Source organism: Hoplias malabaricus, chromosome 10 (genome assembly GCF_029633855.1).
Source record: "Hoplias malabaricus isolate fHopMal1 chromosome 10, fHopMal1.hap1, whole genome shotgun sequence".
Classification (NCBI taxonomy): Eukaryota; Metazoa; Chordata; class Actinopteri; order Characiformes; family Erythrinidae; genus Hoplias; species Hoplias malabaricus.
This window is the reverse complement of record NC_089809.1, coordinates 14,480,562-14,501,301: the sequence shown is the minus strand read 5'-3', so window position 1 is coordinate 14,501,301 and position 20,740 is coordinate 14,480,562. Positions and strand designations below refer to the sequence as shown.

At 44.3% G+C, this 20,740-nt stretch overlaps 1 pseudogene; it reads right to left on the bottom strand.

Annotated features, from left to right (window-relative positions):
- Positions 1 to 20,185: 20,185 nt before the first annotated feature.
- On the bottom strand, positions 20,186 to 20,313 carry LOC136709137 (5.8S ribosomal RNA; annotated as a pseudogene).
- Between the last annotated feature and the right edge of the window lie 427 nt (positions 20,314 to 20,740).

Here is a 20,740-nt window from a genome sequence, read left to right as displayed (position 1 = left end):
TTCATCAGTGGAAACCTTAAGGATGTTGCGAAATTGCTACATGATGATGTGTTTCCCTCGTTATGCACATAAGCTGGCACGTTCCCTGAATTTTTCCAGCAAGATGGTGCACCACCACATTATGGGTGTCAGATCCAAGCATTCCTAGATGAACAGTTTCCTGGAAAGTGGATTGGTCGTCGTGGGCCAGTTGAATGGCCCCAAAAGTCTCCCGATCTGACCCCTTAGACGTTTATCTTTGGGGTCATCTGAAGTCAACTGTTTATGCTTTGAAGATATGAGATGTGCAGCACCTGAAACTACGGATACTGGAAGTCTGTGCTAGCATTTCTCCTGCGGTGTTGCTATTAGTGTGTGAAGAGTGGGAGAAGAGGGTTGCATTGACAGTCCAACACAATGGGCAGCACTTCAAATACATTTTATAAGTGGTCAGAAACTTGTAAATAACTTATGAAAGAATAAAGATACGTTAAAACCAAGTGCAGTGTTTTTCTTGTGAAATTCCCAATAAGTTTGATGTGTCACATGACTCTCTTCCAAATGTAAAAACAAAAGTTGGATCCAAAATGGCCAACTTCAAAATGGCTGCCATGGTCACCACCCATTTTAAAAAGTTTTCCCCCTCCCATATACTAATGTGCCACAAACAGGAAGTTAATATCACCAACCATTCCCATTTTATTAAGGTGTATCCACATAAATGACCCACCCTGTATATTTTAACATTTAATTATGTTGTTCAAATACATCAGTTAATTCACTTCACATCATTTAAAACTCCATTTTCCTGCACCTTCCATTGCTACACATGCTACCACGAAATGTTTGTCAATTTTATTTTCTCTTTTTCTGATTTCTATACATTTGCCATCCGACATAAATTATCTCCCCAAACCCTTAATATATCTTTCAAAGAAGGTCTTAAAGTTAGTATTCCTTCTTGGGGCATTAATTTCAACTGATTTCTGTAAACCTAATTTCAGGTGATTACTGATCATTTGCAAAATAATGATTAGCATCAGCCAGTCAGAATCATCTCAAGAACTACCTCTTCTATTGAGGCTTTAAAAAATTGTTAGGCTGTAAAAAGATATATATATATATATATATATATATATATATATATATATATATATATATACTTTTTAGTAGTGATTTTGCACACATGCTTCCAAATAAAACAAACAATAGACTTGGACTATTGAAAAGCACTGTAGAAAAATTATCAGAAATATTACCGTAGAAAAATTATCATATGACCAAGGGGTAGAAACCAATACAGTCTTCTACCTTCTCTAGTCCACATACCCAGAAGCTCACATCTGGACTGCATTCATTGTATTGAACCCTTGTCTTTACTGGCAGAGCAAGGGTAAATCCCGAAGATGAGTGCACCCTGGTGGGAGTGCTCCATTACTCTGGTCCCTGGGCATGACAGGCCTGGCTCTGGGGCTTCAGCATGCTGAGAGCAGGTGTTGTGTATCAGCTTAATGGAATATTCACCCGTATCACCTGTCCAAAAGCATTTGGCTGAATGACAGACACAAACATGCACTTACATAATCAAATTCATGCACACTTTTTTCACTCATTCAGCCCAGAAATTCATTGAACTCATACCTGTAAACATTCTTACTTATTTGGCACAGAGTGAACACAAGCCTGAAGTAAAAATTGCATGCAGATTTTTGGTGTTTTGCTAAACAAAAATTCAGTGCAAATTTATAGACATCATTTACACTTAATGCAGTGAGATGTCATGTGGTCAGATGTCATGTAACTGTCTCACTGGTCTTGGAGACAATTAGGATCAGACATTAGTGTCATCTCTATGACTCATTTGCACATGGCAGCAAATCAGCCAGCCCAGCCCTGCATTCCTGAATGTCTTTGCTAATGGCCATAGAGGAACTGACAACACGAAGCTATTGTTTACGTGTATTGGGGTCACATTCCCTGGAAGAATTCTTAGGAAGCACTTGAAAAAGAATATAGCCCAATTGGTGTCTGGGTTTAGTTAACTAAAACAAATAGCAAGCAAACAAACAAAAAAACACTAAAGACCAAAAAAAAAAAATATTTGAAAGACACCATAGTACAACTGTATTAGTGCCACAAATACATGACGGTAAATGAGAAAAGTGTGTGAATTGTTGTTTTATATATAAAGTATCTTTGCATAACGTAACAGTTCTTAAAGAGCAATCTGTACTTGGTCATAAAGTGTCTAGGGTGTGTGATTAAGAAAACAGTCAAAGCTAAAACACTGCTGCCTTTCATAGCTGAAGCTCCTATGATCCCGCCCTCCGAGGTCCTGCCTCCCGCCCTCCTAGGTCCTGTCATCCCGCCCTCTGTCCAATCACATTATGTCTAAAACCACTGCGTTGCCAGGCCTACAAACAGTGACTTGCAGCCATGAAATTACCAAGTGAACTGAGTTAATGTTATATTTTATCCAACCCAAAATTCCCAATTGCCCTTTTGAAAATCTCCATGACCAGAGATAAAGTAAAATGAGAGCAAATATTGGCGTTGTGTTTGAAAGTGGAAGCAGTTTAGAAGCAGCAACACTACACAACAGAACCAGAGCTGGATCATTTTCTCCTGAACAGGCCATTGCAAATCATAAAAAAATATAGAAATGAAAAAAATATAGAAATACAAATGCCTATGAATAGATTAAAAAAAGGATTAAACACCATATGTTGTGTGTTTTATATAAAGAAAGTGAGGCATAGCGATGTTTTAAAGGTGTCAGGACTGTTGTGTGTGTTTTATACGATGAAGGTGAATAACAACATGATTGAAAGGTGCAAATACAATTTTCTGGTTATTTTAAAGAAATTCAGGCAGATTCATGTGTATTCCCTTTCTGTAGTGTTTTAAACAAATTAAGGAGAAAGAATTGTGTTTGAAAAGCCTCATATTTAATGTGGAATGGAAAAATCAAGCTTGGTAGTACAGAGCAAATATAAATATTTCAGTGGGAAGATGTTTTAGTTACATGATGTACACTTGTTTGTGTGTTTTAAATGGATAAAATGGGAAATAAAAAGTGTTTAAAAATGAGCTTTGTACAACATAACACTGAGACTCATGTAACAATTAAATTGACATCAAATATGACCTATAAAGCCTACAGGAGATCCTGAATAAACTTTCAGGAGCGACTGCAGCCATATGGAACAAGCCCTCAAGTGGCTGCTATAAGCTATGTCGCCACGTGACATCAAAGAAGTCCATTGTCCTAGCGCCTGCGATAATACCTGTATGTTTCTTTTCTATAACTGTTGATCTTGTTAATCAAGGTTGTAGCATTTTACAAACCTCCTTATGTTCTGGAAATCCCTGATATAATCCAGCCTAGATTTGTAAAGATGAATGTTCATTTTGCTTTTATATTCACGGGCGACACTCAGTTGGATAAATCCTAGATGTTTTGTTTAACATGACTTTGAAAGAAACCCTTCCTTTATTTCATGTATTATTCTGTATTTGGGCTAAAACTGTGGTGTGCATATGCTATGTGGAATAACACAGCAAAAGAAGATATATCAAGCTATAAAAAATGTTTTATCCACAAATCTTCAATAAGTGAAACAATGAACCCATCTCAGTTCCCGCCAAATCCAGAAGGCGGGGCCTTCCCAGCGAACAAAATGTCCTTTAAAGTTGAAAGGATGTCAAAAAATAAAGTTATAAGGACGTTATTTTGTAGGGTCCCAGAAAACGTTCAGAAGATGTCCTCACGTTTCAACGTCCCCAGCACTCAAAAAAACACATTTTTAGGACGTCTTTATTTTGTAGGATGCTTTTATATGGCAAATTTAATACACATTTGTAAAATAAATACATTTTAGAAAATAGAAATTACTTTTCTAAATACATTATCCTTAAAGTGACAGTAATTGTTTAATCAATAATGAAAATAACGTTACACATGGCCACATTTTGTTTGGCTATGTAAATGATATTGTGTTATAAAGTTACCCAATAGAAAGCATACATGTCTAAAAATAATTAAGGCTCCAGTGTTGTTAAACGCATTACATATTTTTTGTAAATTGTACAAATTCCACATTATGTGTCAGAGTAAGTCACCTTGCACGTTAATGTTTCTTGCATGTTCTTTAAAAGGATATTTAATAAATATACAGACTCCAAGGTCAGTCATCTCTTCAGTAAGGACAATATTGACAACAAACACACATTTTTAAAAAATGAATGGTATTTAAAATTTATTGATGTCATGTTTTAAATTTATTTTCACATTTTAATGCTTTGTAGGGCTGGGCGATATGGACAATAATCTCTATATATAACTGAATGATGTATGATCTATTTGTCACGCCCTTGTCCTGTCATGTCTGTTTTCCCCAACATGTGCTCTTGCACATGGCTCTGTTTGTTATTGTTCATGTCTCCACCCTAGTCCCACCTTTGTATGATGATAACATATGATAAAAAAATGTTTTTTGCTTTAATCCAATGGGAATTTGCATTAAAAATTGCATCCATTAAAAATTTCAAATGTGTGCATCCCTGCTATGAACTTTAACAATATGAAGTAAACATTTATAAGAAACGGACTATGAACTTTTACCAAGTAAACATTACTAAGGGACAAACAGTTAATTATTGCAGTAAGAAGTAAACATTACTAAGCGATACACTATGAATTTTTACCAAATAAAGTAAACATTACTAAGCGACAGTCTATGAATTTTTGCAATGAGAACTAAACATTACAGGGACAACATTTTGTCAAAGTTCATGGCTACTCTATCACATCAGTTTCATGTCTTTAGCTGCCATTACTGAGATATTAAAATGTTTTGTAAAATATACTTAGCCATTTTCAAATGGATAAAATTTGTTATTGTACTCCTCTTCGTCATATGAATATAACACCTGGGTCTCTAAAGCTCCGTTCTCCTCATCAAAAATCACTGCACATCAGATGCAGAATGAATAAAACATGGAATTTCACTGCAGTGTGGTCATTTAAGTCCTTAGTCATTTCTTGATATTCCTCTGGCCAGTTTCAAACTAAAATACTGATGGACACACAAATTCATCAATTGCAGAAGAGATGCTTTTGACAGACAAGAGAATCCATCAATTAGACACGGCAAGAGCCAGAGGAGGCGTGTCTCAAGGTTTTCCACATTGCCTCCCAATGAAATGCAATAGAAAGAGCAGTTCTTACACATTCAGGGTGTGTTTGAACTGTATTTCTGCACAGTGGTATCGCAAAGATATTAATTGAAACATAGAATTTAACACATCTGCAAAAATGTAAAATGTAAAGCCAAACAAAAAACATAGAGACTACATGAGTCTACATTCTAAAAATGTCAAGCGCCAATGTCATTTGGCAAGCAATGTCATATTGTCAGGATCTGACAGGACTGACAGAGGTGGATGCATGTGCAATAACAAAGACTTTTATTAAATAACAAACAGATGAGAGAAAGAAACACTAACAGACTAGAAATACAGACAGACTAGAAAAGGTACCATGGAGCAAACAGACTAAAGAGGAATACAGACAGACTAGAGATACGGACAAACTAGAGAGCTAAACAGACCAACCGGGACAGGCAGACTGAACATGATTAGAAGCAGGGGACTGGAATGGAAACAGGGCAGGTGACAGGACTGAGGCTGGGTACTGGGACTGGACTCGAGACAGGACAGAGGGTTGAAATGGGGACTGGACTGGAGACAAGACACTGGACTGAAACAGGGACTGGACAGGACTTGGCAGAGGAACATGGACCAGGATGTTCACAGGGACTGAAACAAGCACGGTGACAGGGACTGGGACAGAGACAAATGTAGACACTGGTACAGTGACATGGACGGAAACTGGGACCAAGACTGAGACTGATAGAGGAACAGAAACAACTATTGATGAGTGCCCAGGACTGGCAAAAGTCTGAGAGAATGTCTGAGAGGCCAGCCTGTGCACAGATCTAGTGATCGGCCCTGAAGTCCAGCTACTCCATTTTACAGCCCTGTCGAAAGGATTGTCTGTGTTAGCTGCGTCCTTGGTATGGCTGGACATTCCACCATTGTTGTTTTGCACAAATCTGTTAGACTACTGTTCCTCGCTCCATGTATGCTTGTCTGGCTTATCTATTCCTTGATTTGCTTCTCTTCCCTGTGTTTGTCAGTTTGGTATGTCTGTCCCTTCCTTGTACTTTGTGTGCTCGTCTGGTTTGTCTGTTTGTACCTCTCTCTTGTCTGTTTCCCTTTCTTTGCTCTGTTTGCCCTGTTTAGCTCTCTCTGTCTGTTTAGCTCCCTCTGTCTAGGTCTTTCTTTATCCAAGTCTGTCTGTTTTGTTATCTTTTGTTATAAATAAAAGTCTCTGTGTTTTAGCATGTGCGTCCGCCTCCGTCAGTCTGCTCCGCCCTGACACACATCATCATCACTGTAATCTGACATAACAGCAACAACAAAAGCTAGTGTCAGTTGCCATAACATACTATGTTATATCACGCCAGAAAATCTTATGACACACCCTAATGTCACCAAAAATCTGTCACTTGACATAGCTGTTATTGCAAGGCTGACAAAACCAGCCTTTATGACAATTGCCACCTTTAAAAATATGCTTATGTCAGTTGTCATAAATGCAGCTCACACAGTCACACAGCTCCAGAGACCTGGAAGTTGTGGTTTCAATCCCTGCTCCGGTTGAATTGTCTGTGAGCGGTTTGGTGTGTTCTCTCCATGTCCATGAGGGTCCTGGTGCTCCATGGTTTCCTCCCATGATCCAACAACACACTTTGGTCGGTGGATTGGCAAATCAAAAGTGTCCATAGGTGTGAGTGTAACCCTGTTAAGGACTGGCGCCCCCTCCAGGGTGTGTTCCCACCTTGTACCCAGTGATTCCAAGTAGGCTCCGGACCCACTGCGACCCTAAACTCAATAAGTGGTTGTGAGTGAGTGTGAATTTCAAAAGCTGCTGGACACAAAGTGCTATGGGAACATTGCTCGCTCAGTCAATCAGATGGACACCCCATAGGGACCAAATGCAGGGATGTTGTTTCCTTTGAGGCTACATGACACCTACATAAAGCCTTTATGACAACTGACATAAGCATATTAATAAATGTGGCAGTTGTCATAAAGGCTGCTTTTGTCAACCTTGCAATAACAGCTATGTAAAGTGTAATTGTCGTTTCTCCTGTATGATAACCATGTAAATAACACATTTTAATTTTCAACGTTTTTTCTTAGCACATTTTCTTAGCCAGGGTGCAGGTTGATGTGACTGGCAAGAATCAGTGAAAGAAACAGAATTATCTTCAAAGGCTTGGGATTGGATTCAGACAATCTGATGGGGAGTGCAGCTGCTGTCTATCAGAGAGAGTAAGAATAAGAGAGAGTGGGTGTTGTGCTCTGTCTGAGTAGAAGACATGGCTCAGCTGCCTAGATGAATGAAGCTACATAGCGAATGAGGACAAACGAGTTGAATCTAGGGGGCAACCTTCAAACCAGTACATCAAAGCCTCAGACAGAGACACACTACAGATTCCCCTCCCCCAAAGACCAGCAAACCCCCCCCACACCCCTCCTCGCCACACACACACACACCTCCAGTCAAAACCCTAGTGCTCTTAGTGTGATTTTTTTCATTTATAGGTCAAACTATCACTCCTGTTTATTTCCTTATATATAAATAATATTTATCTTGGTGTGAATCTGAGGGCAAACACATTTAACCTAATATCAATTTTAGCTTATTTGAGCTGCATTATGCTTTAAGCTAAAAAACACATTCAAAATCACTTTTCTGCCTCAGAGTAAGATGTATGGTGGAAGTGGCTCTGAAATGTAGATTAATCTGGAAAAGGGCACAGTGTTTCTATTCTAATCACATTAGTATGCCATTATTCATTTAGTCAGTAATTCATTATTCAGTTTGTCTCAAAGAATATTTAACAATGTCTTGACATCTTTATTGAGTGCTTGTTCAGCAGTGCAATTAAAAACAGTATTGTCTCTTAGTAGCCACATGCTCACTATCAAACTGGAATGTTTGAATGGATTGAAGAGATGATTGAATGCTATGAATTTCTTTTTCTTCTTTCCTCATTCATTAATTTCTGATCCGTGATAAGGCCAAGAAATCACTGTCAGATTGACAGAATGAGGGATAGCAACTTCCATAGCCTTGGAACATAGCCTTTTTTTCAAATATTTGAGTTGTTTCATCAGCCTGGAGGCCTCCTTTGCCTAAAGAATAACACCAGGAAACTGTGCAATCAGTTGTGTTAAGTAGACAGAGTACTGCATAATCTCCACCAACAAAGTAACAATCACAGAAAAAAATTTGGATGTGTGTTTGATGTTGGTCTGGAGATGCATAAAGCTGTGACGTTGGTTGGGCAGTCTGGTGGATCAGTCCAGGGCTCATCACCTGTAACATTGTGCAAAGTGTTTGCCATTGCTGTGCTTGTCCAAAGGTTCACTGAACATTTTCAGAGCACTTTTGACAATGTAGGAGTGTGGAGCACACTGTGATTGGATTACAATGCCTGGAGAGCATTTATTGTGGCCTGGATACAGGCCATCTCTGTAGTCCAGCAGAGAAAAGTGCTTGTCTGGCGCTTTGCTCCACAGCTAATTAACTGTCTGCACCGCACATTCTGCTTCTCCATTTGAGTGCAGAGTATGCAGTGAGAACAATGTGTGTGACACCATACAAACTGCAGAATTGTTTAAAATCCTCACATAAATACTGCGGGCCAGTTTCTGTCCTTAAGTTATTAGGAATGACATGCCTGCTAAATTGACTCTTCAGAGTGTCTATTACAGCCTGTCCTTGAGCTCATCCACTTCCAAATTTTGAATAGTAGTCCACTAGCAGGATGTAGTTTTTGCCTTCAAACTCAAATAAATATGAAACTACTTTCTCAAATGGCAACTCTGACACCATTGTAGGCTTAAGTGGCAGTTCGGGCAAACTTTATTGAGAATTTGCACACTTGGAACAATTTCGAATTTTACCTTCAATGTCAGTAGTCATACTTGGCCAGTACAGTACCTTACAGGCCTGTTGTTCACTTTTACCATGCCAAAGTTAGACTGATGTATGAGCTCTAACATGTGACTTCGCATAGAGGATAGTACCACTATATGTAGCCCTTTATAAACTATACCATCCGACACAGTTGTATTACATTTTATATAAATGAATATAGTGTTCTCCCTGTGTCCGCGTGGGTTTCCTCCGGATGCTCCGGTTTCCTCCCACAGTCCAAAAACACACAATGGTAGGTGGATTGGTGACTCAAAAGTGTCCATAGGTGTGAGTGCGTGAGTAAATGTGTATCTGTGTGTCTGTGTTGCCCTGTGAAGGACTGGTGCCCCCTCCAGGGTGTATTCCTGCCTTGCGCCCAATGATTCCAGGTAGGCTCTGGACCCACCGCAACCCTGAACTGGATAAGCGGTTACAGATTATGAATGAATGAATGAATGTTTGTTTATTTGTTTTTGGGAGAGTTTTATAGGGCGAGTAGAAGTTTGGCAATGCTATTTTGATAGTTTGATAGTTGCCAAAATTGTTGTGAGATATGATGATGCTTTATCTAACTCTATTTGGAGAAACCCTGATTTAGCATCCAGCACAAAGAAGACTTTTGCACCTGTGTGAAAGTTTTCTTTCCAGTTTTGGTGCTAAATACAACTAAACAAAGTTACAATGTCTCACATGGCACAGCCAATCACACTGGCCATGTGTGTTACGGGGAAGTAGGTGATTTAACCCCTTCTGCATCTCTAGGTTAATGAGACATTGACAGATTAGGTTTGTTTGTTTGTTTATTTGTTTGTTTTGTAGAGGATCAAATTATTTGTGGGGACAATTCAATTATTGCTGGATATTGGTGGGAACACATCACCTTCATCCAAGCTAATTCTACACCCTTGCTACAAGGGAAGTTTTTGAGTCAATTAAGCAAAAATTATGGAGCCAGAGAACTGTGTGGTGGAAAATTATGACAGAAAATAAGACAGCTGAGTGGCATGTCTATTTCTAGTTACTTAGTTAGACTAATTAGGCCTGTATGTACAAATGGAGTGCCATTATCACTCGAGACGCGTTGTGGCAGGTCCCATCTGGGGATTATTTCTCTGAGGAATATTTTGGCTACTGCCTCGCCATCTTGAATACCTGTGGGGAAAGCTTCAACCCATTTACTGAACATGCATACACAGACCAGGAGAAACCGCTTCCCTTCTGCTGGTGTTAGCTCCACAAAATCAATTTGCCAGTGTTCGAATGGCTCTGTCGCTGGGGGGTGGCCTACAGGTTGTTGCGACAGGGGTTGTTTGTACCTGTGTATGTTTTGTGCACACGTGAGGCATGTTGAACAAAACTTTTGGGTGAGTGTAGAGAGTCTGGGTGCATACCAATGCCTGGCTATCATATTTTATCATTCCCTCCTTTTGCTCATCTCCCATGAGCAATAGCAATTAACCCTTTTATGTATGTTTCTGGGAGACATGGTCTGTTCGTTGCAGTGTGTACCCATACATTATTTTGCTTAATGCACCCTGATTTGGACCACTGAGCTTGCTCTGCTCCAGTGACAGTGGATTGAATAGCCTGCAGAGTGGGTTTCTCTTGATCTGTTACAGGAAGTTCTGTGGCGGCGACCGGAGCGGTGAAAGCTGTGTGTTTAGCTACATGAGTTTATAATTATCCCATGTCATGTCAGGTTTCATGGTGTTTCACATGCATGCATATCTAATAAATGTGATATAAATTTATTAATCAAAATGTGATATATTGATTTCTCAGTTATCACATGTTCTAAAATGTTAAGTTAGATCTTGTATTAAACAAATTGGTTGGCTCAAATCAATAATGACTCAATTCATATCAATAACCGGTAACCATTAGTCAAACTGGGGATAAAATGAATCTCATTGTTAATAATATTTTTAAATCTATATATTTAGAATAAAAGTCAATCAAAACCATCACCAAACTCAACAAATTCGATGATAATTAATGATCATGCAAATTAAACTGTACAGCATTGTACAGACTTAACATATACATGCAAAAGTGTTAATTTGTTGTTGTTCTTATTACAGATATCAGATTTTCCAAAGCATCTCTGGGGCACAATTGCCTGCAATCATCCTACCAGTCTAGCTGATGTAACATAACTCTGACTGAGTTAATGTTTCATATAACACGTTTCATATTGCAATAGTAACAAAAACACAACTCCCTTCTTTGGATGTTGATTAGTATAGTGTTTGCGTTTAGGCCATTTTTTCCTTTCAGTGTCACACCAGCTACAAGAATGTCAATCAATCCCCCCTTTATGGAGAGTTTGAAGTTACATTATTTAGTAAATGGCACAATATTTTACATTGCCACATTTAATTCCTTTATCACATTGATTCCTCAGATGCAGTTGTTTCACCTTCTCTCCCCTACAACATTCTACATGATGCTAGTAAATACATGCTTCTTTCAGATAACACAGCAGACCCAAGCAGATATTGTTTTGCTTTGTTATTGTTTTTGATTCTAGTAATATCATGTCTGTGGCAGTTTGAAAAACATAATTTGATAGGGGACTGTTAGAAAGTATCATTGATTAAACAATTGAGGAGAAAATTGGGAAAACCAGAAAAGAATATTCCCCTTAAGCAATTGCACTTGGACAACTCATGGTTGGAATGAGTTTAGAAGTTGTTTCTTATGTATGAGTACTGTTATTCTAGCTATAATTTACTTTAGTAAAATTATTTTTATTATGGACGAACTGGGGTATATAAGGGGGTCAACTTCTCCCAAGAGCCGTCATTCTGTCATGATGGATAGCTGCCCGCTTTGCGAACAAGCCATTGCCACGGATCTAACTTTTCACCTTGCCGTCTTCCATCAACTCGGACCGGACGACGTAGCCTTCCTCCGAGAACTGGACCGAAGCAGGGAGAATTCATCACAGCTTGACTGCCCTCTCTGCGGCTTGCCGTCTCTCTTCGCCGGCTGATCACCTGGGCTCGGCGCATTTCCTCAAAGGCCTTGCCCTTCGGATCGCTCTTTCTGCCGCTCGACGCCTTCGCACCATCCACCTTCTACGTCGCCATCAAGAGGCTAAGCTGTTGAACTCTCCACCGCCCTCGGGATCCTGTTCCCCGAATTCAGCCTCGCCGCCGGACCCAAGCACGCCAGACCCAAGCACGCCGGATTCCTGCCCGCTCTGCGAACAAGTCATTACGGATCTGACTTTCCATTGCACCATCTTCCACCGGCCTCGAACCTGCCGACATTGCCTTCCTCCGAGAACTGGACCGAAGCGGGGAGAATTCGTCACAGCTCGACTGCCCTTTCTGCGGCTTGCCGTCTCTCTCTTCGCCGGCTGATCACCTGGGCTCGGTGCATTCCCTCAATGGCCTTGCCCTTCGGATCGCACTTTCTGCCGCTCGACGCCTTCGCACCATCTACCTTCTGCGTCGCCATCAAGAGGCTAAGCCGTTGAACTCTCCACCGCCCTCGGGATCCTGTTCCCCGGACCCTGCCTCACCGGAACCTACATCGCCGGGCCCAGCCACAATAGGCCAAGCCACGCCGGAGCCGGTCGACAGCGACTACCAACCGAGCGAGCCTTCCCCTGCCGAATCCACCTCGGGCACAGATTCGGAGACCGAGCTTGCACGGCGAACCTCCCGGGGAAAGCAGCTCGTGGTCCCGCATCGCTTTCGGGACACCTACGCTTGCCGTTTGGTAGACGAGTTCCAGGACTTCTACCTCAGGGCAGACGCATCCCCGATAGACGTCGAAAACTCTTGCCAGCGACGGGGCCAAGTGCTATCTCCACAGCGCCAAGTCATTCATCTCGCATGTGGGCGCCTTCAGCCCAGAGGTCTCTGGGCTCAGCCCCGAAGAGCTCCAGAGGATTCATTTGACCTTCGCCAAGGCAAATAGGGACCTTGCTCGCACGATTCTGGGCCACATTCAACGCGTGAAGCGGGCCAAGTTAAGTCGCTTGCCACCTCCGTCGGATTTCAGGGTCTTTCTAAGCCATGCTAAGACCCGAATCCCTCAGCTAATCGAAGAGGCCCGGGCGGGGGACACCGCCCGCCGGTCGCCACTACGGATGCTCCAGGGCTACCTCCTCGGCCTGTTGTCCGTGCTAACAGGACATCGGTCGGTGGTATTTCACAACATGACCGTGCAGGAGCTGAGGCAAGCCAGCGCCACGGATGATGCCGGCTTTGTGATCTACGTCCGCAACAATAAGACCAGTGCCTCATTCGGTGATGCTCCGATCGGGTTGTCCGCCACCGAGCTCTCTTGGTTGACTGCTCTCACCGACTTACACGGGACCCAGGACGGGTTCGTGTTCTTGGACCGGGGGGGGGGGGACCAGCTGCATAATGCAAACAACCTTCTTCGGCTCGCGTGGCAAGATGCAGGCCTTGGAGGCGCGGTGGCCTTCAACCTCATCCGCACGGCTGTTTCGAATCAGGTGAGTGTCGCACTTATGTGGCTCTTGACCCGGCCTGGCCTTCCTACTTTTCTGACACCTCGTCTCTGTTCCAGATTTCGAACCTGCCGGTCGACGATCGAGATCGAGTGACTACCAGCATGTGTCATTCTAACATCACCGCCTGGGCCTTCTACCGAGCCAGCTTCTCTGCGGTCGATGTGATGCGGGCTCGTGAGAACCGTCTTTCCGCCCTCGAAGCGCCCTGAACCGGACCTCTTCAAAGCGCAACCCAGCCGGGATTCACTCCGTGTTTCTGCACCCCCATTGGGCTTATGTTTTGTGCGAAATAAATAAAATTTATTTCTTAATCTACAACCAAAGTGTTCCCGTGTGGTACTTGCTTTGATTGCGGACAGAGGGGGGGGGGGCCGGAGGGGGTGGAGATTGGGTGATCCTCCCAGAGGGAGACTTTACGAGGTCCGACCGACCTTGTCCGAATTAAGGCTGTAACGATCAGTTGTTAAAGGTTAACTTTGCTGGCAGGCGGCCCGTTCCACCGTCCCGCAAGTGGGCAGTGGTCGGAGGCCTATCGACCTTAGGCAGTCCCCGGGGGTGGGTAAACTACCTTTAGGCACCCGTCGAATTGAAGTAGGAGACCATTCGGCTTTTTTGGCCCCAGAGAACAGCCACCTCTCCAGGCATATATCAAACAAACAATCGGGGGCTAAGGGCAGATAGTCAAGTCAATTCTACCAGTGTTAAAGCTTTGGCATTTGCCCTTGGGACTTAGAGTTTTTTTTTTTTTTAATAAAGAGGGGAGGCCGGGCTTACCTCCACCTTAAGCCCAGAGGGTGTCACTCCTCGGGCTTGTGTATTTGCAACACCGTGGTCCATGGAAGTCATTTTAGACCTCCAGATGGGAGGCAACCTAAACCATCCCCTTAGCCCAGAGGTGTGCCACTCCTCGGGCTTTAAATTCGCAACACCGGGGTCCATGGATGTCATTTTAGACCTCCAGAGGGGAGGCAACCCAAACCATCCCCTTAGCCCAGAGGTGTGCCACTCCTCGGGCTTTAAATTCGCAACACCGGGGTCCATGGAAGTCATTTTAGACCTCCAGAGGGGAGGCAACCCAAACCATCCTCTTAACCCAGAAGTGTGCCACTCCTTGGGCTTGAAATACGCATCACCGGGGTCTACGGATGTCTCGACTTAGGTTTTGAACACATCCAGAGAGTGGGGCCCGTCTTACCACCACCCTAGCCCAGAAGGCGCCACTCTTCGGGCATGAAATTCGCATCACCGGGGTCTACGGATGTCTCGACTTAGGTTTTCAACACATCCAGGGAAGTTGAGCGGACATTCCCATTATTTCAAGCCCATCGGGTCACCACCTAATATCCCGACGGGACCAGGCTGAGAAACCATATGCCCACAGAATTCAAGGCATCTGAACCCCTTTCGTATAGCCGACAATGATGAACCTCCCTCGGACTCACTACAAGGCTTGAGGGGGTCCTGATTTTTCTTAAAATCTCAGTTGCGGGACTTAGAAAATTTTCACTTGAAAACCAGAGACCTCCAGAGGAAAGGCCGGGCTTATCACCACATTAGCCCAGAAGGCACCACTCTTTGGGCATGTCACTTCGCATCACCGGGGTCTACTGATGTCTCGACTGAACACATCCAGAGAGTGGGGCCGGTCTTACCACCACCCTAGCCCAGAGGTGTGCCACTCCTCGGGCTTGAAATACGTATCACCGGGGTCTACGGATGTCTCGACTTAGGTTTTGAACACATCCAGAGAGTGGGGCCCGTCTTACCACCACCCTAGCCCAGAAGGCGCCACTCTTCGGGCATGAAATTCGCATCACCGGGGTCTACGGATGTCTCGACTTAGGTTTTCAACACATCCAGGGAAGTTGAGCGGACATTCCCATTATTTCAAGCCCATCGGGTCACCACTCCCTTGGGCATAGCATTTCGAATCGTTGTTACCCAAACTTATGTCTGATTTAATGCCTTCCTAATATCCCGACGGGACCAGGCTGAGAAACCATATGCACACAGAATTCAAGGCATCTGAACCCCTTTCGTATAGCCGACAACGATGAACCTCCCTCGGACTCGCTACAAGGCTCGAGGGGGTCCTGGTTTTTCTTAAAATCTCTGCTGCAGGACTTCGCATCACCGGGGTCCATGGAAGTCATTTTAGACCTCCAGAGGGGGGTCGCGCTTACCACCACCCTAGCCCAGAGGTGTGCCACTCCTCGGGCATGAAATTCGCATCACCGGGGTCTACGGATGTCTCGACTTAGGTTTTGAACACTTCCAGAGGGGGGGGGGGGTCTTACCACCCCCTAGCCCAGAGGTTAGTCACTCCTCGGGCTTTAAATTCGCATCACCGGGGTCCGTGGAAGTCATTTTAGACCTCCAGAGGGGAGGCAGCCCAAACCATCCCCTTAGCCCAGAGGTGTGCCACTCCTCGGGCTTGAAATACGCATCACCGGGGTCCATGGAAGTCATTTTAGACCTCCAGAGGGGAGGCAACCCAAACCATCCCCTTAGCCCAGAGGTGTGCACCTCATCGGGCATGAAATTCGCATCACCGGGGTCCATGGAAGTCATTTTAGACCTCCAGAGGGTGGGGCCGGGCTTACCACCATCCCCTTAGCCCAGAGGGTGTCACTCCTCGGGCATGAAATTTGCATCACCGGGGTCCATGGAAGTCATTTTAGACATCCAGAGGGTGGGGCCGGGCTTACCACCACCCTTAGCCCAGAGGGCGTCACTCCTCGGGCATGAAATTCGCATTGCCGGGGTCTATGGATGTCTCGACTTAGGTTTTGAAAACCTCCAGAGGGGGGGCCGGGCTTACCACCACCCTTAGCCCAGAGGTGAGTCACTCCTCGTGCTTGAAATTCGCATCACCGGGGTCCATGGAAGTCTCGACTTAGGTTTTGAAAACCTCCAGAGGGGGGGCCGGGCTTACCACCACCCTTAGCCCAGAGGTGAGTCACTCCTCGGGCTTGAAATTCGCATCACCGGGATCCATGGAAGTCTCGACTTAGGTTTTGAAAACCTCCAGAGGGGGGGCCGGGCTTACCACCACCCTTAGCCCAGAGGTGAGTCACTCCTCGTGCTTGAAATTCGCATCACCGGGGTCCATGGAAGTCGTTTTAGACCTCCAGAGGGGGGGCCGGGCTTAACACCACCCTTAGCCCAGAGGTGTGTCACTCCTCGGGCATGAAATTCGCATCACCGGGGTCTACGGATGTCTCGGGTCACTTCCAGTGAGATTAGGCGTAAAACTCACTATATTCATGCCCAGAGACGAACCAGAGCCTTGGGCTTGTCATAGTTACTTAGGGTGTACCCAAACTTTCATCGTTTCTAAAGTAACCCTAATGTCCTGACGGCGCCAATTTGGAAACGCCCCTGCCCTCTGAATTTTTGCCTCTCCAAGGTGCTCCTTTTCGGGCTTGCTACTCGGGCGAAGAGGGTCAAGAATTGTTCTAAGTCCCACTTTAAAACGTCCCACTGGGATTCCTGGCTAGGGTTAGCACTTGGTCAAAAAATGACGGCTGAATTGAATTTTCACATCTGAGACCCTTTGTGCCTTTCTATTGAATAAAAAAAGGAATCGACCCCCCTTTGAGGTCGGCTATGCCCCCGGCGGGATAAAATTGAAATTCCACATAAACACGTATATAACTCTGCGAGATTTTATCCTAAAAAAAAAATACAACATACCTCGGAAACCTTGAAGGGTCTACTTTCCAACTATATATAGGATGAAACGATATATATATTTATATTCTTGTGAGAGAAGCGTAAACAACAACCGGCACATTTTTGAGGCACAAGCTTTTTTGTTCCGCCCATAGACGCGTTCTGCCATTCATATATTGACACTATGGTAATTCGGCAGCTGCTAGTGGAGGATCATTGGCTGATAATTTGCATGAAAACGCCCAAACACAGAGCACATGTCGCGGAATTGTTTACGTGGAGCTTCGTCATGTCGCACTCACGGGAGCTGGAGCCACTGCGGAGGAGAGCTTTGTTCTGGAAAATGAAGAGAATTTCAGCTAATCTGACGAAAGCGGGGAGGACAGTGACGAAGAAAGATTTATTTTGAGATGCGGATTGATCCGAAGGAGGATTTTTGTGATAGGTAAGTGAAATATTTCCTTTCAAATGAAACAAACCCACGCTTCGCGCTTACTGTGTACACTCCGCGAATTCCGGATAAATTAAAACAAAGAATAAATTAAATAAGTATTACTTTGTATATGAAAGCATAAATTAATGTAAAAAAAACCTGCTGTTGTGTAAACGGGACATTCAAGTGTAGCCTGTTGCCAATCTGAGTGCATGCTGAGAGTGCTAACATTACCATGCGAGGCTCCAGTAACATAAGTGTGGCTTATGGCTGTATATGTTTAGCCTAGTGTGGTAATGTCATGTGTAAATGGCCTGTGTGAATGTAATAGTGTCATCCTATGTAGCTTGTTATGCTATGTACTGCTATACATAGGTCATATGTAAGTACTGTATTTGAAATACAAGTAATTATTAGTTGTAGTGACTGTTGGCATGTATAGCTAATCTTTGTAACTGCTCAGAAGCTCACATTTCTTATTATTTTTCTTTCAGAAATGTGGAAAATACTCCACCTCCAAGCAAAGACGACGGCGTCAACCAAGTCTGCAACCACCAACGCGTAAACACATGGTCCTTCCACATCTGCTCTGTAAGTTTAGCATTTTGCAGTACACAACTCAGCACAAAACTCTGAAGTGGTACAGAAAACTGTTTCTTCACTTCTTGGACATTGCTGCTACCAATGCCTACATTCTCCACAACAACATATGCAACAGGACAGCCTGACCCACAAGGCATTCATGGAAGAGCTTGTTGAACAGCTGTGTGGTATGCAAAATCCCCATGGAAATGTGAACAGTGTGATGTCTACCTTTGCATGCAGCCAGACAGAAACTGTTTTAGAGACTGGCATCTTTTGTTGAACTGACTCAAATATATATACACACACAAGGATATACAGTATGACTATCTTTAGTATATTATCACTATGTTTACATGTGAACATTTCCCTTTTTTTCACATTTTCCATTTATTTTAATTCATGCCAGTTATTTATTTTTTTGTTTTTATTGCTTGTTTAGTTCTCTTTTTTTGAAATAAACTGTGATAAAGTCTGCCTCTGGTCTCTTCTCTTTTGACAGCTGTGGCAGTGACAGCTAATGGGCCATTCATTAGGCAGTGGGGTGGGGACCTCGCACCTCGGTTTTCGCACCTATCTTCATACATATGCAACGTAGGAGCCAGTGACTGAGAAAAACAGAGTGTCACCTCACATTTGTTATGTCCTAAGTATAAAATTACATACAATTTATGAAAAGTAGAATCAGCAGTGTGTTGCCAAGACCCGTGTTCACAAAGTTTTGACCTCAAAGGTCCCGGTGAGAAATGTTTAGAATGTGTTTTTTCACAGTATATCAGCACTTCTGAAAATAGGTTTTTGGAAAGTCTAAGTTTAGAGTAAATTTAATCAAAATATAGATGTATGACACTCTTACTGATTCAACACTGTTGTTGCAGAGATAGTTCTGAAAAATGCATGTGTAACACTTTGAGAAAAAATCATTTCAGATGCGTACAATTTGTAAAACAATCAAGGCATGTCAGACTACACCAGGGTGTCTGAAATCCCCTCAGACTCCAGGGGGTTAACAACACCTTGCCGAATTTAGTTCACTATTCCCGGGGTGGACAATCTCAGGCTTGCCCCCACGCTCCTTACCTCCGGGGATAAGACCCCCATCTCCGCCCACACCCATGCCCGAGCCATGGTCCCTCAACTCGGCCTCACTCACGCCATCGCCCCGGTCCTAACCTCCGGGGCTCCACCTCCAGCAACCCAGCGCACCACTCGAACCTATCCGGCCCACACTTAAGCCACACTTAAGGGGCGGTCTTCTCGGTCCCCCGACCGTTTACCTCTCAACGGTTTCAAGCTCTCTTGAACTCTCTCTTCAAAGTACTGTTTTCAACTTTCCCTCACGGTACTTTGTTCGCTATCGGTCTCGTGCCGGTATTTAGCCTTAGATGGAGTTTACCACCCACTTTGAGCTGCATTCACAAGCAACCCGACTCCGGGAAGCCCGATCTACCCGGCGGGATGCGGGATGATACCGGGCCTTCACCATCTATGGAAGGCACTTCCTTGCAAAACTTGGTCCCACGTCCGCGCCGAGACTAAACGGACTTCCGTACGCTACATTTCCCGGCCCACCCCAGTCAGGGGAAAGAGGGATTCAGCGCTGGGCTCTTCCCTCTTTGCTCGCTGCTACTAAGGGAATCCTTGTTAGTTTCTTTTCCTCCGCTTACTGATATGCTTAATTTCAGCGGATTGTCTCGTCTGATCTGAGGTCGCGCTACGAGGCTGTTTTGTGGGGCGCGAACCCCCCGGCCGCACCGTATTACGGTGCCCACCCTCCGATGGCGGGAAGCCCAGCGGGGAGAGATGATGACGGATGGGACCCGTACCTAATGGCTCTCCCTACGTCCGGAGCTCTCGCCACACGGTGGTTTAAGAACCGAGTCTGGGTTTAGGAAGACGAAGGGCCGTCCGAGGTGGAGGCCCTGCAAACTTCCAGCCGCGGTCTAGGAAGACCGATCGATGGGTAAAGCGACCCTCAGACAGGCCGCAATGTGCGTTCGAAATATCGATGATCTGTGTTCTGCATTTCACATTATTTAACGCAGTTTACCGCGTTCTTCATCGATGCAAGAGCCAAGTGATCCACCGCTAAGAGTTGTATCATTTTGCCTGCCCTTATGGACAGGACTTTGGGTTAAAGCCTTTTGAACAATTTAATTTGAATTTAAGGGTTTAGGTTAGGTTCACGTCCCTTGGATGAGATGGAAGGGATTCATGAACAAAGGGAATTTTATGGTCGGGTGACCCCGGGCTGGGGGTCATTAAACCCGGCTTGGCATCCAGATGGATCGCCTCGGTGGTGCCCAACCTTCCCTTTTACGTGTTAGGAGACCAAGACACCCGGGGGTGTAGATGGCTAGCGTGCGCTCTTAACCTCGCTGCTTAACCTTCCAGCAAGGCCCGGTGGTTCGCTTCCAAGTCCCCAGCAAGGGGGAAATCTGAAAGATCCCACTAAGACCGGCGTTGCGCCGGTCCACGCCTCGGGGGGTTTCTCTGGGCCCCGTCAACTCGCGCACGGCCATCG